Consider the following 13,657-nt stretch of genomic DNA (forward strand, 5'->3'; position numbering starts at 1 on the left):
AAAGATGATCTTGTGAGTTGTCCAGGTAGGCCAACCTCGATTTATTGTGCATAAGGATTTGTGGTGGGAATTTCCAAACCACGTCAATCGTTTTCTGTGTAAACCGGGTAGAATAAAGTCATTAGAACGTCTAACAATTGCGGTCACATATTTGTGTAAAAACGGTACAAGACCATACAATAAACAATAAAACAAACGTTGCAAGGAGAAGTCCATTGCATTGGCTAAAGCCAGGAATTCATATTGCCATTGTAGGGCAGCATTGCCCCCCAATACTACCTTACCATTTGGTTTATTAAATGGTAATCTATCAGTTGAAGCTCCTCATGGTGTCAAAAAATGCGGGATCGTGGCCGTCTTGATGAGATGGGTGGGGGATGTGGGCTGAATGGTTGTGAGAGTTGAATGAAGTAGCCTACATGTTGATCCCATTTGTAACAGCAGAGCAAGATCCGTTTATGTTGCTCAAAGACAAATTCGGCATGCTATGCTTTCAGCATTTTACAGTTCAGATAATCCATAATCAGATACAAGATTAAACATGTATGGCACAGAAGCAGCTGTAATATTAGTATGAAATGAATCCACTAATTTGATCTAAAAATGTATGCTACATTTGATACTGATTTCGGTGTTGAATATTCTCCTTCAACATTTAGGCTAGTGGTGTTCAGTCTTCTGGAACACACATGGACCTTTCAGAGTTGGCTGGAGTCCCTCAGTCTACCCCAAAGAAGAGCAAAGGCAACAGCGCTGAACAGTCCACATCTAGTCTGCCCTCAGCTTTGACCTTATCCCTGACTAGTCCAGAACCAGCCGTGGTCAGGCCAGGCACACAGCCCACACTATCTGGCAGATACCTGGCACGGCCTCCAACGTGGAAACTTCAAGAGGTAAGCATTGCATCACAAATTTTGCCGTTGATGTTTCAAGCCAAGAGACTTGACATTGTGAACTGTATATTTATTTATTTTTAATTGCAAGGTATTGGGTGCTACATCGGCATCATGGATTCTGCCTCATTCTGCCCCAGAAGACATTTCACCCGTGAGTAAATGGCTTGCTTTTCCGGCCCTATCTAACTATGCTTTGATGTCATTGTTGAACTCTGATTTAAAAACTTGCTTTGTTTCATAAAATCCTAAATATATCCCTGTAAATTCCACAGGAAGATGAAGATGATCCTCTACATGAAATGAGCACAAGCTTTGGTGAATTTGGACTAGACGACCCAGCTGACGATAGCTTCGAGCCACTGAGTGACACCTCCCCATCTAGTCCAGGATCGTGTTCAGGTTCTACATCCAGTAAAGGCTCTGAGAATAGCTCGGCAGACAGGAGGTGGTTGGTGGATGAGGCTAAACTGATGGAACTTTTTAAAACATGCCAACAATGCGGAACAGCCATCGAAGAGCAGACCACATCACGACATGGAAGCAAAATAAAAATTAATTGGACATGCCTGCAAGGACACAGCGGAGAATGGGAATCGTGCCCGGACCAGAGGCAGATGGGACGTAACAACATACTGACCTGTGCTGCCATCTTGTTTACAGGAGCAACCTTCACAGATATAAAAGACTGGGCATAACTTGTCAACCTACAACTCCCCAGTAAATCACAATACTATGCCATCCAATCCAAATGCCTCATTCCAGCTGTGAACGACGCATACAAGGCTCAGCAAGATAAAAACATAGAGCATGTCAGGGAACTGTGCTTCCTGACAGAAAGTTGACTTGGGAGGAGATGCCAGGTGTGATAGCCCGGGTATGCATAATTATTAATTCAATTTGAGTGTAATTTTGAACACCATAAAGGTACAGCTATATTTATGTGTATGTATTTACTGTACAGGTTTCAGCGCCAAATTCTCCACATACTCCTTCCAGGATGATGCAACTAAAAAAATTCCAGTTAGTCCAGGTAAATCTGCATGAAAATTTTGTGAACAAAAATATATTACCAAGACAAGATGTATCCAGTTGGTTGGCTGATAAATATGAAATGTTATTCCATAGGTCACAGAGGCCCCCAGCTCCGTTGCCATGGAGGCAATTGGATTTCAAAGAGGCCTGGACCATCTTCTTTCAATGGATTTGGATGTTGGTGTCATAACCACTGATCGAGCTCCCTCTATACGGAAAATTATGAGGGAGAGCTATGGCCACATCCGTCATGAGTTTGACACATGGCATGTCAGTAAGGGTAAGTGACACATCTACAACAACCCATATTTTCACACAATATATTTTAATATTTTTGCAGATCTACCCTTTTTGTTTTTTCTAGGCATAAAGAAAAAACTTCTCACCCTAGGCAACAAAAAAGACAATAGAGATCTACTCCCATGGCTAAAATCGATCTGCAATCACATGTACTGGTCCTGTAACAAGTCATGGTGATGGAAAGGTAATAAGGAACTTATGTATTGTCATTGGGCAGGGGCACCATAGTGCCAAAGACTGCACAAAAGCAATAGGTGAAATCTTTTGTGTAAATTGTAAATTGTGTAACCCAAAACCTTCATTTCGTCTTTCAGGAATGTGTGCGTCGGTGGACGTCACTGCTGCACCACATCTGTGGTGTGCATAGATGGGAGGAGCCTGGGGTTGAACATACATGTCATCATGCACCATTGACGGAGGAGGAACAACGAAAAAGAGGTGGATGAAGTCTTGATTCTCCAGCGTTCCGGGCTGTGAAAGACGTAGTCCTGGGAAAGAATCTTCTGCGTGACTTGCAGCAGATGGCCCTTTTCAAGCACACAGGTATGCCTCCAAAATAATTAACTTGAGATCTGGAGAAATGTTTTATTCCTATGACTAAAGTCCGTTTACAACTACGCATGATTATATGTAGCAATACTCTACTGTGCCTCTCGAATAACCAGACACTGTAGTTCTAGAAGTAGTTGTTTTAAATCTATCTTTCTGAACTATTTCTGAACACGTTATTATTAAATTTTATCTGATATATTTTGATGGGTTAAATTGAACCTACACAGGGTCCCTTGAGGTATACCTCTCAGGGATGCTGAAGTATGCACCGAAAAGGCTCCACTTCAGCTATGACACCATGCTGGCCCAACTGGCAGTCATGGATCATAACGCAAATGTTGGCAGGCCACAGGCTAAAACAGCAGAAGGTAAAGAGAAGTCTGCTTCTTTAAATCTGTCATAAATACATTTTCGAATACTTGAAAGATAAATGTTGTCAGCTTTGTGGATCATCAACATTCTAGCACCATATAGTCCATAATTGTACCGTGTAGAAATACTCAACGAAGTATGATATTGAAGCAGTACAGCACACTCCTCTTCATCCACCTCATGCTGGATATACTTCACGAACTGAAGCAGCTCAGCCTCTTGTTTCAGAAAGACGGCCTCACACTCCAGATGGTCTCGGATGGGCTGAAGACTACATGCATGTTTTTTGTAGCTATGCAGGTGAGGAACAATGTTCCCTTATTTTACATTATTGCATATTAAATTTAGGCTGTAACAGCTAAAAGTCAGAGTTGTATGATTGAATTGTGGTTTTTGGTGATGAAATTATTATAAATGTTTGTTCATGTAATGCAGACAAACCCAGGCCCAAGGCTGCAGCAGTTCCTGACCGAAGTTGGGACTGGATCCAACTGGCAAGGGGTTGAGATCAACAGGACCAGCACCGATGATGACATCTTTAACAACATCAAGCTTCGCCTCACCAACAGCTTCTGTGAGTTCGTGTCAGAGCGTTACGAGAGTCTCGAGACTGCCATTCTGAAAGCGGTTTCGACACTATTCGACTTATCCAGCTGGCCAGAAGACACCACCGCCCTGGCTACATTTGGCACAGATGAACTAAATGTCATCATGGAGCATTTCCGCCCAGTCCTGGAGCCATGCAAGGACTTTGTATCTGAGGATGCAGCAAGGCGAGAGTGGCTTGACCTCAAGATCCTGGTTGCCCGTCGCTACAGGCATCTCGATTCCCAGGTGAGTGATCCTCCAGGGGTTTCCTCCCCACCAACAGCAACATTGTACTTAAATAGCACATTTCCTACAAGTACATTGCAGCACAGTGTGCTTAGGTCCACAAAGAATCCCAGAATAAAAACATGCAGGATGAACAGACTTTCAACCCATTTTCTCAGGTGCTGTGGCAGAGGCTGATCCAGGGTGCCATTGGAAGAGCCGGTCAGTTCCAGCACATGCAGGTGGTAGCAGAGATCAGCCTTGTCCTCCCCATGAGTAGCTCCTGCTGCGAGCGTGGTTTCTCGTGCATGAAACGGGTGAAGTCGGACTGGAGGTCTCGCCTAGCAAATGACACTCTGACCAGCCTCATGCTAATCTCAATGCATGGCCCTCCTCTGGACGAGTACAACTCAATAAAGGCAGTCACTAAATGGTGGAGTACTGGCAGAAGGTCACGTAGACCACAGTTCTGCGACTGAGGGTGATTGTCATCTACAAATAAATTACTATTTCCTCAACATAATGTTTTGTGTTTTCATTATATTATCAGTAAGTAACAACTGAAACTGGAAAAAAGATTTATGGGAAAATTCGGGACGATTCAAAATGTTTTTCGGGATGGTTCCGGGACGGTGGTGAAACAAAGTTAATTTTAAACACACACACACACACACACACACACACACACACACACACACACACACACACACACACACACACACACACACACACACACACACACACACACACACACACACACACACACACACACACACACACACACACACACACACACACACACACACACACACACGATTATTTTTGAAACGATTAATCTAGCGATTATTTTTTCGATGCATCGATTCATCTAACGATTCATTTTTTCAGTTTGATTTCGATTCGATTATCGATTATCTCCCAATTAATTGACTAATAGCAATTTATACCTGTTGATTTACATATCTGAATGAAAAAAACATGAATTCCTTCATATATTAGAGTGGAGGAATGTAAGCATTTCCACATGCTTAGGAGTCAGGCTTGCCCTTTTTTTGGAAACAATGTTCCCAGCAACTGAGAAAAGCCTTTCAGATGGCGTTGATGTGGCAGGTATAGACAAATAAGATTTGGCTACTGCAGCCACGGTGGGGAACCTTATGGCGTTATCCTTCCACCATGTAAGGGGGTTATCATCCCTTGGGATAGGGTTTTCCCCAAAATACGGCATCACCTCTTTCCTGACTGTCTCACTGTCCCCGTCACCATCCTCCTGGTCCATGTTTACTTCGTCTTCCCCCTCAGAATCTGAGCCCAACAAAGTGTCCAACAAAGAGCAGGACCTCTTCTTTGGTGGGGAGCTTGCTGAGGCTTCCTGCCTCACAGCTGCCTGTAACAATTTCTGCTTCCTTTTGATATCAAGAGCAAAACTCTGTATTTGCACTTGTAGTTTGAGAGCATCATCTGCTGGAAGGAACTTCAATTTCCGAAAACGGGGATCAAGTGCAGCAGCAATGAGAGACACATTTTTCCCACCCTCTTTAAATACAAACACCTGCTGTCACCTTGACAATATCCCCTCTTCTGCTTTGGTCTGGAAAAAGGTCATGGCAGCAGAATCAAATGATTTTTTGCGGGTGGATTTCAGAAGACCCTTCAGCAGGGGGGGGAGAACAGAGGCTGTGACATAAGATTGACCACTAAGGAAAACCGTGGCTTGCTCATAGGGCTTGAGCACAACCTCCAGTTCCTGCAGAAGAGTCCATTGATGGTTTTTCAGATCAAGATAGTGCTTTCCGCGCTGTGTGATTTCTGGATCTGATAGCGTCGCAACCACCGGCCATCGCTGCTCTAAAACACGTTCAATCATGTAGTATGAACTGTTCCAACGGACTGCTACATCCTGTATCAGTTTATGTTCAACTGTGCCCATCTGTTGTTTAAGCTTCAGCTTAGTGGTAGCTGGCTCACTTTTCTTTGGGTTTTACAAGGCACCGTGTAGCTGCGAGTGCCTTGTCAATCTCAGGGTTCTTCATTGCGTTGTTGACTACCAGTTGAAGTGTATGCCCAGCGCACCGATGGGATACCACCCCAAATCTCTCTTCCAAGATTCTGAGAGCTGCCACAATGTTACTTGCATTGTCATGGACGATAGCAAGGACATTCTCAAACGAAATGTTGAATTTTTCTGCCACATTCTCCAGCCATGAGGCAATGTTTTCTGCTGTGTGGCGTTCTTCAACTGGCAGTGTTATCAAATTGAAGGAGACAAGCTCCCAATTGTCATCAATGAAATGACAAGTTACCCCCAAGTAGGCTTCTGTCACCAGACTGGTCCAGGCATCAGTGCTAAGGGAGATTTTGGATGTGGCCATTTTAAGTTTGTTTTTAAGTTTCTCTACTGAAGTTTGATACTTCTTCTCGATCAGAGTAGTGAAATGGCGCCTAGAAGGCAGAGTGTAACCTGCTTGGAAGGTGGTCAGCATTTCTTTAAATCCCTCACCCTCAACCACAGAAATTGGCCTCATGTCTTTGCAAATCATTGAAACGACGCTCTCAGTAAGTATGGCAGCCTCCTGGGGGGTGCAGGGGGTTGTATTTTTCTTGCGAAAGTAATTTTCCACACTATTCTTCTTATCCCTGAAAACAAAGTACACACGCACATTAAAATAAATATAATAAACCAACAACAAAGAAACACAATATACGATTTTTCTATGTATCCACCTCAGCAGAGGCTATGCCCTATGATTAATATCAACAAGTAGGCTAATCAAATCCTATGTTTGTAACATAAACGTCACTTGCGCAGTCATTGCATGACAGTGAACACAGTTACTATTACATGCGCCAATTTTTCGTTTAAAACCGGAATAGCACTAGTTCTGGCATCTAACTGTGCTCACTGACATGCCCTGACTTGCTCAAGCGTTGTGATTTCACACGTTGAATACACGACTATATTACATGTAGTAATTAATTACACCGAAAACATACACTACATACCCTAAAACTTTAGGTTTCGACAATGTATTATAGCCTACTTCAACATCGAGTGCAAAGTGGGGAGTTGAAAAAAACCTTACGGTGCTCGGTCATCTGCAGCTGCTCCCGGGTTGCGCCTCTTCAAGTGCTGGTGCATCGCCGTGGTGCTGGAATGGAAAGCCATCTCCAGTTTGCACAGCCGGCATATCACCGAATCGTTTCCTTTTAAATGAAAATATTCCCAGACTATTGAAGAACGACTGCGTGTCGCCTTGCACTTTAGGAATTCTGAAGAGCCACTCGCGTTATTACGCTCCTCCGCTGCCATCTTTATTTTGCGTCATTCGAAATCGACGCACATTTTTCGTGTCAACGTAATCGATTACGTCGACGCGTCGTCCTCACACACACACACACACACACACACACACACACACACACACACACACACACACACACACACACACACACACACACACACACACACACACACACACACACACACACACACACACACACACACACACACACACACACACACACACACACACACACACACACACACACACACACACACACACACACACACACACACACACACACGCTTCTATGTTTTGAGCGAAAGAAAAAAAAAAAAAAAAAAATGTTTTTTTTAAATAAAACAATTACGTTAATCGTGCGATAATTTTTTTAACGCGCATGCGAAAGCATTCAACGCGGCGAGAGGGAGTACAATCTAACAGGCGTGCTGCATCAGGAAGTATGCCGTTGGCAGGAGGCGGGACATGCCAGTGAACCGCCAATCAGCAGCATCGACTGTTGACAGACATGTTGGAGTAGACCTACCGTGTGGAATATTAAAGTTTCAGTAACGTTCAGTGATCTTGCTAGGTATGCGTCCTGCGTCCCTGACGCATTAAAATCTGAAAGGACGCACTAAACTCACTATCCATGCGTCCCGGGGACGCATCTCATTTTCCCCATAAAAAACGATACATTGTGAACATTAAACAACTCGTGTTTAATCACAGTAACTGGCCAAAGAAACCTTCTTGTGAGCAGATCGGACAAGCGCTGTTTCAACCCTCTGTGCATCTACTCGGCGCAGACGTGATCCCCTGTACAAAGTATCGCGACATGCTAATTTAGCCGCTACCAAAACAACTAGCTCGTCAACGCTGATTTCATTTCAACAATTAAAAATACGAACTTCATAGTAAATAAACCCAGGTTTCCACTGCTCGATGCTGTGCTCATTCGTGTCGAATGAGCAAATCAAACAGGATTTTTTTGCAATCCTTCTGATTGAATATATGTACATTTATGACAAAATCGTGAGGACTAGGCTTGTGACACACACACACACACACACAAATGTGGCGCTCACGCGGTAATAGCTAATTGGCGCCACCTAGTGATCATTATGTGCAAATGCACAGCCTCTCATTAAAATGACTTAGGGGTCATTTGACCCCTCTTGCGGCGCTAGGAGTAAGTAAAAATGGCCCGGCGTTTCTAGTGTTAAACATGAACGGTTGAGTACTCCAGCTCTAACCATATCATACCACCATCAAGGAGTTTAACACTATTAATTTAATTTAAGAAATAGAATAATAATAAAAAAGAAACACATTTTTTAAACTGGGGAGTCGGGACCCATTGAATTTCTCAGGGACCCACCCAACTTGCCACCTGTGGGTCCTGGGGACTCACTACATTGAAAACCTATCAACATCACTGACGTTACAGTTTGATGAACGATAACATGCGCCCATAGCAGACTTTAACTAAGAGTTCTTTAAGGCAGAACTGCCAAGTACATCTTGTATATGTATTTCTGTTTAACAACAATATGATTTTTATTAGCCATGTGTTTGTTATGGCTTTGGGACTTTTAACTTTGCTATGGAGAAATGCTGGGACCGTTGTTCTCTAGACATTAAATAGGGAATGTATTATTTCACGTATGTGTAGAACCTATTTAGAATGGCTGAGCCTGACCTTACATAAAAACGGCTGTGAAAGAGACTGGAGGCAAGCACTTCCCCTGCCTCCATGAGCGGGGAGTGTGAGAGCATGTTTCTATGTCATAATTGATTGTGTCAATAAATGCATGTTTTCAAACTCAAAAATAATCGTTTGAATAATCGTGATATCAATATTGACCAAAATAATCGTGATTATGATTTTTCCCATAATCGAGCAGCCCTAATATACACACACTCACACATAAAGTGCTGTCAGTTAAACGCGTTATTAACGGCGTTAACGCAAACCAATTTTAACTGTGTTTTTTTTCTTTGGCTCAAAACAAAGAAGCAGTAGCCTGACTGCTATGTTCAAATGACATTTGTTCAAAGCAGTCGTTTAATTGCACTATAGGCTCTTTTTTTGTATCGTCCTGTTTTGATCAGTATATGCCAATGTTGTTATCAATAAATCATTTGCACAAGGCAAGCCGATGCACTTCACCATGTTGATAAGAGAATTAAAATGAGAAGAATTATGGGACAAAAAAATCAAGGGATATTTAGCATAGAAAAATAATTTGTGATTAATTGCGATTAATCGTGAGTTAACTATGACATTAATGCGATTAATAACCATTAAATATTTTAATCGCTTGACAGCTCTAAAATATACACATAAATGTATGTGTATTTGTATGTATATTTATGAATAAATATCAATAAATGTACATATATACATGCAGGCAACGGCAGAGGAAACAAACTGGACAGGGTGATTATTATCCTGCCGTCAAATAGTTGACAGCATGTACTACACACGCAAAGAGGAGGGAACAGTAGAGGCTCGACCAGAGACGATGCAGAGAGAAACAGAGGCAGGTGGCGGCAGTGTTTCCCATACATAGACCATTGTGTGGCGCGGCGCCACAGAATCAACATTGAGCGCCACCAATTGATGTCTTTTTTTTTTACATTAAAAAAAAAAGAAAAAAATTCAATAACGCGATTTGGAAATCTAAAAATCGTTCCGTCCATTCATCTCTGCATAGCACTCGTTCTCCCTGTCATTCACACACACACACACACACACACACACACACACACACACACACACACACACACACACACACACACACACACACACACACACACACACACACACACACACACACACACACACACACACACACACACACACACACACACACACACACACACACCGATGTCACCCGTCGCTTAGCAACCAGACATGCTGGGGTTGATAAGTTACCGGACTACTGTAACTACTACGGAGTGATAATAACAAAGACATGAATCAGGCAATAAATCCAATTTCCTTGACAACGGTAAAGTTCGGTGTGCATTAAAGTACAGACGGAGTGGACCAATTGCGAACTACTGCAGCTGCTCCAAGTTAAACCCCAAACTAATCGGAATAAGTATTTATAGCGGACTACACCACCTATTCTATTCCGCATAAAATTCTATTCCGAACCGATTGAGGCGTATATATATATGATACTTTTCTATTCCGATTGAGCTGTTCTTCCACATCTATGCGAATCAGATGTGTCCGCATGTAAACGCAGAGTTACGGTGAGGCACACTCACCGACGGCCGAGTCGCCGTGCTGCGCCGCCGCCCCGGACAGTGTCATACCGGCAGTTTGTCCGCCTCCGTCCATTTTATGTAACTGAGCCAAAGGCTAATGACCGAGACACCTGTGCCTGCCTAGACCATGAAAATGTAAGCCTCCTACTCGAGAAACTGCACCAGAGTGGCCTTGTAGGCATTAGGAGTACTTCTGAAGCACTGGCGCACATTGTGTGTGATTTGAAAAGCAGGGCGTGTATGTTTAGGCCGTGTGCGAAGTGCTTCTATACCGATATGGAGCCACTCCTTCCAGACGAAACCAGCCAGGTGTCATGGAGTCAATGGCAGAGGGAGAGGGTCTGCACTGAAGGGAAAACGTATTCACATTTTGTGAAAAAAACTCTTGACTGGGGCGTGGGAGGATCAATGAAAAACTTGATTGATTGGCAAAGTACACCTGCACTTCTCTGAGAACTAAGCTTGTAAGGTCCAGCACTACCATTGGGGGGAGACGAAAACAGGCCACTGGCCATACATGCATGGTTTATACTGCAGAAGGGTCACAAGCTTATGCCACAATCTCTGACTCTGTAAGACATGACGAGCGGGCAGTATGGGCACATCTGAAGCCTGTGTTAGACGAAGTTCAAGCTAATGCAAGCATTACAACTGTGCACTTCATGAGTGATGGCCCACTAACGGAATATAGGAATAGGAAAAATGTATATTTGATGTGCACCTTGTGCTTTCTTCGTTGCATAAAGGAGCTAACATGGAACTTTTCGGAGAAGGCACATGGAAAGGGTGCACCAGATGGTGTTAGTGGCTCAATAAAAAGGATTGCCGATGCATTTGTGCTTCAAGGAGGTGATATCCAACGCCCTGAAGAATTGTACTCCTTTCTGACAAAAGCCAATTCTAGTGTGAAATTCCATTGGGTGTCAGAGGCTGACATTGCCAGGGTGGATGAGGCTGTGCCAGGTAGTTTGCCAGTAGTCAGAGGCACTTTGGGTATTCATAAAGAGACAACAAACACCCCAGGCAAGATCTTCTACTACTTCTTCTAATTAGGGAATGATCTTGCGCCCCAAGGGGAGGGGTAGCGAAAGGAGGAGGCGTGTTCTGGCTCAAACGTTCCCTGGTGCTACTTTGCAGTTTCAGAAACCACTTGCGCCACAAACCAGGCAATACCTGGTTTAAAGTCAGTGGCACGTTGTTCAGATGTTATTTTAAGGGCGCATGCATAATGTTGCTTATGCACCTCGCGCATACACTTTGCTTCTCTCATCTACCTAGCCACACATTCTTGGTAAATTATTTGGGAAAGAACAGCTGATACAGTGGTAATGAGTTGTACATTTAAATCAATGCATCTGCAAACACCGTACAGCAAACACATATTTTCTTGACAGACATCGTGTACATGCCCATAACTTTTAGGATTGATGAATATTTGATCTTGAAAAAACATTGTTTAATCGTAAGTGAGAAAAGAATGAATGAATGCGGGCGCACGTGTGTATGTGTAAAATAATTAATGAATGCGGGTGCACGTGTGTGCGTCCATCTGTTTAAACACACGCAAACTAAACACGCAACGCATAATATAGTCCATGGCAATGTATATTAACGGTGAGACACATGCATATTAGGAACACAAGTCGATAACGATAATGCATACAATACTGATAAGAAACAATGTTTATTATGTATTGCGTATATCATTAAATAGAACCACAGTTACTGCATATCATATGTTATATCATAGAAGTTTTCTTTGCCAAAGTTTATTTGAGGTATATTTCTGAAGTTGTGGAAGAAAACCTTATTCCATGTGTGAATTAGGCCATATTATTTGGCCATTTGAAGTTTGAAATTCATTCATCTGTCTCATCGGAAACTGCAGACGCGCTGTCAAAATATCAACTAGTCAGATTAAAATGCGCTCATGGCTCTTAAAGGGGATGGGAGCTGGCACTCATTGGTTTATTGCACGTTACGCCCAAATCACACCTCAGGTAATTAGGCTACTTCAGACCAACCCTTTTTAGATTTACGCCGGGCACAAGTCATTTTTTGCGCCGGTAAAATAGCGACATCTCCATAGAACCGCCCACAAAGCTACTTGCGCTTGGCGCTTCTCACTTTCGTTTCAGACTGTTAAAGGGAACCTATTGTGCTTTTTCGACTTTTATGACCTATAAACGTTGTTATAATGATTGATAGTCATGTTTAACCATACTAAAGTGTCAAATAATGACGTACATGCATTTCAACGTATTCCCTGCTGACAGTCTGGGATGGCTGTGCAGAGCGCTAAAGACTCGGGACAACGTTTGCGATTCACTAGTTCACATTTCCAGGAAATCATCTACGTAGAGGCACTCCTGCCGCGCCCCCATATGCCTGGTCAAATCTGCCCACGCGCGCTTCAAGGAAGGTAACCAATCACAACGGAGTTGGGTTGGCAGGAGGGGGGCGATGGGGCAGAGAAGGACGAAACCGAGCGTTGACAGAGAAGGCTGAAATCGCCCAGATGATGGGAAGAGTTTCCCGAAAATCTATATCGTTTTTTGTGTATGGTTAAACATGACTATCAATAATTAAAACAACGTTTATAGGTCATAAAAGTCGAAAAGCATAATAGGTCCCCTTTAAAACAGGGCCCATGGTTGGAAAGATGGTTATTGTCTCTTATGACAAAAAGCCTTTTGTTGGGCAGGTACTGAAGATCGTCTAGGAAGAAATCGAGGTCACCTGTATGAAATTCTTCGGCTGGGATGAAGAATTGCTTCATATGGCCCCAAACCCGAGATGTGCTATTCTACTTCCAATCAGATGTAATAGCGGTCATCTCAGAACCAGAACCATCAACCAGTCGAAGTTTAAGATTGTAATCTGAGGATTGGGATAGACTCATATCAGTCTGAAAATACAATGACAAGCCCTTTGTAGTAGTGGTGTTTGTTTGTGTGCGTGCGTGCGTGGGTGGGGGGATGTTTCTTCATTTGCATCAAGAATAACAGGTTTGTCTTTATTTTTATTGGTTTAGTAAAGCGTTTAATTTTGTTGTAGCTGAAAGGCGAAAAAGAGTGTGTGGGGTTATGCATTTGATATGAACTACATTTTGAGATATTAAAGTAGACA

The sequence above is a fragment of the Gadus chalcogrammus genome, chromosome 20, assembly GCF_026213295.1.
Source record: "Gadus chalcogrammus isolate NIFS_2021 chromosome 20, NIFS_Gcha_1.0, whole genome shotgun sequence".
NCBI lineage: Eukaryota > Metazoa > Chordata > Actinopteri > Gadiformes > Gadidae > Gadus > Gadus chalcogrammus.